At 37.2% G+C, this 5,391-nt stretch overlaps 1 pseudogene; it reads right to left on the bottom strand.

Annotated features, from left to right (window-relative positions):
- Positions 1 to 1,258: 1,258 nt before the first annotated feature.
- Positions 1,259 to 3,649, bottom strand: LOC149558124 (G-type lectin S-receptor-like serine/threonine-protein kinase At2g19130 pseudogene; annotated as a pseudogene).
- Positions 3,650 to 5,391: the final 1,742 nt, after the last annotated feature.

Genomic DNA, 5,391 nt, shown 5'->3' with positions numbered 1-5,391 from the left:
CTCATGTGTAAATTGGAATCATCATTTATAAGTTTTACTTGTGGTAAGATAGAATAAATTTTCATAGACAATAATGAAGATTTTGCTGACTAAATTCTTGATTATACTTTAGATATCAATGGAGTTGTATAGTTGGTATTTTTCCAAGATAGTACTTTTGTGGTCATTTATGCATAAAATAGCTTAATTATTGTATCCATTATAGTTATAAGTTGAATAGTGTGTATTTGCATAATAAAGCTTTTCATTTATTTTCAAGGAGTTTATAGAATAATTATCATCATAGTTCAAAGTTACATAGTATTGAAAAAAAAAAAGGTCATCCAATTGATACTATAAACCTTTCCTATACCCATATGTCTTAATCTTGTCTCATTACATCCCTAACCATTAATTGTGTCTTTTAATCCTTTTCATCCATCCTATTACTAAAAACTTTAAAAATTAAAAACCAACATATCCATTAGACCAAAGATCATTGAAAGAAAGTTATGCTAGACATTCAATGAAAAATCAACATATCATTATCATGATCATATCAAGTCGAGCTAGAGTGCATTCTACTTCAAATGTTCTATTTTAAGAGAAACAATGTCTCTCCATATACCTTAGGTTGTGCATATGTAAATCAAGAATAATACTATACCTCTTATAAATTTGACAAATACAATCATATACATTCATGGCTAAAATAATATATACTTCTTAAGAAATATGAAGTCATTATCATGTCATAAACTATTAGAAGAAAGGTTTATTCACTCAAGTGTTGTGAATTTTACTGTTTATGACAGTCATTATAGAAATTAAATTAAGAGTCCTATATAAGACTTAACATATTGATTAATAGAAAAATAAATATGAAAAATGGTAACGAAACTTACATACTAACTATTAAAAGATGTAAAATCCTAAACTTGTACATAAATCAAACATTAACTCATCAAATAAATATGCAATACTTTTGAATTATTAGAATAATATAATTCTTTTAACACAAATATCTACATTAAATTTTAAAATCTACATAAACCCACTACATACAGATATACACAACCAGCCTGTATGCAAGTTCTCTCTTCTTTCTAAATTGCACTCCTTATTTAGTATATTCTAATAAATAACATAAATATGTAGTTTCAGTGGACTTCTTATTTCTCCATAATCAACTATTTAACACGATTAACCTAAGAAGCATACCTAATCTTAAAATCATCCAAACATTAAGCATATCTAGAGTTTGAAGCTCCATCTAAACTTAGCTTGTGGTGCTTCCGTCTGTTTGTTGTTTATCCACTAATTCTGAGTTCAGCATGTGCAGAATTGGAGGCTCCATCTTACTCTCCAGCAAACGCGCCTTTTGTTCCATGCTTGGCCTCATCTCCTCCTCCCTTTCTATGCATAACAACCCTACGATGTCCATTCTTCTCACTTCTTCAAAATCCGCCTCAGCTGCAATAGCTTCATCTACGATATTAATAGTCTTCCCCTGGCAAATTTGAGTTGCAGCCCACGCAGGAAAGTAATACTGACTAGAATCTTGCACATTGAAATCCAGACTCCTTCGGCCAGACATGATTTCCAAGAGCGTTGTACCAAAACTGTACACATCAACTTTTGGTGTGATGGGAAGACCGGAGATCCACTCTGGATCCAAATACCCTCTTGTTCCTCTCGTTGTGGTTAGTACTTTGCTGAAATCTCTGCCCACAAGTTTCGAGAACCCAAAATCTGCTAACTTAGGTGAAAAATTAGAATCCAGAAGAATGTTCTCGGGCTTAATATCGCCATGAATGATGCGTTCTCTGCACTCCTCGTGGAGATAAACTAAACCTCGAACGGTGCCTAAAGCAATCTGGAATCTGGCCTTCCAGTTCAGTACCTTTCCTTTCCTTTTGGAATCAGCAGTGAATAATAGGGAATTTAGAGAGCCGTTGGGCATATAATCATACACTAGTAGCCGTCTCGATTCCTCTCCACAAAACCCTCTCAGTCTGATCAAATTCACATGTTGTATGTTTCTCAGACAACTTATTTCGGCTCGGAACTGCTTCTCGTGTTGTCTCGAACCTTCCAGTGTCTTTACGGCCACAAGTGTACCGTCTGTTAGAGATCCCTTGAACACTGACCCGAATCCTCCGCTCCCCAATTTAGTTCTGAAATTCCTTGTTGCAATCTTCAACTCCATGTAGCTAAACATTCTAAGAAAAGAGTCCGAGGAATCCTCGGACGTCTTCAATGGTGGTCGCAGCCGATACCTTTGCCACATAAAAAATGTCAACATACTCAAAGCCATGGGGAGAGCACACGCAATAATAATGGGTTTTATTATGGAGAAAGACGATTTATGATAATTAGGAAGTGCAGAGGCATGAGCTACTCGAATGGAGACAGTCCCTCTTCTATTTGATGGAGAGTTTTTCATGTTTAGCAAATCGCCAGACCAGATTTTGCAGTGCCCAGAAGGAGAATTGAAAGCAAACGCAGTGCATGAGCAATTATGTAGGCAGGCTTTCTGGCAGTCTTCCTTTGCCTGTGCAGAGTATGAAGAAGATGAATCATCAGGCAAAGTTACGCCAGGCTCGATAAATTGGTCAGTGCTGCCATTTTGGGTATCACAGTTTAATGGCCGTTCGCGAACACAGCCGCTAGACCACCAGTCCTGAGACTCCCAGGCGCGCTTGTCTGCCGGAAAGAAACCTTCCAAACAGGTGCAGAACTGAACATTGTTGGAGTTGCAGCTTCCAAAGGCTCCACACAGACCAAAAACGTCGCACTGATCTGTAGGATGAGTCGCCACCAAGGTCCTTTTAGCGCCACCAAACAAAGCATATTTTTGTATTCGTCCGGACTTGACTTGGAGAAAACGGGTGATCCCTTTCAGTAATCTCCAACTGAGATACAAACCAGAGCTTGTATTTCGGACGGTCGCATTGAAGTAATCCCCTTTTACCAGTTCCGGAACTCCACTTAAAAAATGACCGTCCCAAGTTCCACTGTCCCAATACTGGACAGAATTGTTCCAAGTTAGCACGAGCTGTACGGCTCCAGACTCGTCCAAGTGAAGGGAGCAGAGACCAGGAGCGGGATCCATTGAATTTTTCCAACGGATTAACTTTTCCTGTCCACCGAACCACATTCCGGCCAAACCGGTATCTACAGGATAGTCGAAACTCTGCCAAACAATCTCAGATTTACTATCATTGCTCAGCATTACAAAATTACCAGAATCTAAAAGCACAGCTCGCGACAATTTGAGGGATATGTTGACAGACCAAAGAGACGTACCCTCTGCGTCAAGCAGTCCCAGATTACTTCCTTCAGAGAGTTTCAGAACGCCAGGCTTGTTCTTCGCACGGCTCTCCCTATTGGCCACCCAAACGATGATTTGCTCTGATATGTCGGCATACCAGATGCCAACATACCAGTTATTGCTTCCATTTGGGCTGAAAAAACCTAATTCAAATGTTCCATTCTTTGAAATTAACGTTTGATTTCCATTAAGGGAATCGCGTAAGGAAAGAGAATCTCTCCTTGCAGTACCAGTGGATAAGCAGTCACAGTTGATTATTATAATTAATACAGTGAGAGAGAACATCATATATGCTTGAAGACAATTCTTTTGCATTTCCATATTGTTGGTTTACATAATTGATGAGTTGATCAGATTATATAGCAGAATAAGCGATGGAAACTCCAAAAGGTTAGTCATCATTTTGAATGAAACTTTGACTGCTTTGAATTTTTTTTTATTTCAGTATAAGTGTAGGACCCTTTGCTAATAATCATCGTTGCATGTCGGCGTTGAGTGCGCTTAATGGGCTGTTAGACGGATTAATTTAAGAATATTTGTTATGGCACACGTATTTAGTTATGAGAATCTTTCGCGGAGCGACAGACAAGGAAATGGGACCAATGTTCTTTCCAATGATTTAAAAAGGAAATATTTTAATTAAAAACTATGCATTTCCTCTCAAATTTTGATGAAATTTTTTTAGTTGTATATAAATATATTAAAAATGTTTTATTCTTCAAACAAGGAAAACATGTTTTCACATTGTGGTTAAAAGGAAGAAGGAAAATATAATATAGTCTATAGTGCTTAAAAATGTGTGATGTGACTATTCTAATGACCATCTTAGCGTACAAGTTTTGGATGTATGAGTCTCTCCTTGTGCTTATTGGGAGGACTATAATTAGACATGGTTTTTCAGCCATGCAAGTTCCTTGTTTTGGTGTTGTTTGTATGGTGTGTGTCTCTATAGCATGCATGTCATGTTGTGCAATGTTTGTATAGTGTGTACCTCTTGTTGTTTGTTTTATTTGTACAATTTGTGTCATACACCATACGATCTATTATTTAATGTTCATCTAAATGGCCTACATTTGATACTCCTAACATCTTTATTGCATATGACCTGCACTTATTCCCTTCTATATGGGATGTTTGTTGTTGTATGTATGTCCTCATGTCTAATACCTTCTATACAATTGCCTCCCATATGGTTTTTGTCTACATAGTCCTTGTCTTGGAGTCTCATACGATGTGTGACAACAATGGTTTCTTCTCCTCACTGTTTGACCATACATTTTACAAATGCTTGAAATATCTTGACCATACGATGTGTGGCCTACAACTTTCTCTTCTTTCTAGTGTGGCAAGACTTCCTTTCAGCTACTTCCATGAATTTTATTTTCTCCCTTAGGTAGTTTTTTCAACTTCTTTCATGCAAAAATGTTTGGTTTCTCCTTAACTTTGTTGATTTGTCCCTACCATCCACACCTTCCTTGTACTTGTTGTAGTCTAGAGGGAATGTGGCCCTATCTTTGATTGCTAAAATGTTGCACTGAGGGTGGAAAACATTATAATCTTCTACCTTCTAGTGGAACAACCCACTTAGGGAACTAGTCTCATCCTTGAAACAAAATGCTAACCTTAGGATGCCTTCGTCATCAGGTTCCACCCCTCTATCTATACCTTCTCCTCATGACTTGAAATCTAACATTAACTCTTACTTATTGCCTGATTTCAAAGATCAATCACATATTTCTTTCATCTGCTTTCAATGGAGAGGGTATTCTTCTTCCAACCATGATTAGCTTTTTCCCTAATGAGACAACCTTTTCCTAGGAGAGCATTGTACCCCTTCCTCTCAAAACAGATGAATACAAAGTCAAGAAGGAATTTTTGTGTCCCAATGACCACTTTTTGCCTCATCAAAGTTCCAATAGGTTTTCTTCCATGTTGATCTTCTCCTACAAGCTAGAACAAGGAAAACCATAATATTTAATCATGATTCTAGAAATTCATGAATGATGCTTGTGTCCACTATATTTGTTGATTCATTAATGATAAAAGACTAAGGTACTATTAGCCGTTATACATCATAT

Source organism: Cupressus sempervirens, chromosome 5, assembly GCF_028749045.1.
Source record: "Cupressus sempervirens isolate cs-2001-9-10 chromosome 5, ASM2874904v1, whole genome shotgun sequence".
NCBI classification, from domain to species: Eukaryota; Viridiplantae; Streptophyta; class Pinopsida; order Cupressales; family Cupressaceae; genus Cupressus; species Cupressus sempervirens.
Note: the sequence above shows the minus strand (reverse complement) of the source record. Positions and strands in the feature narration are given on the sequence as shown.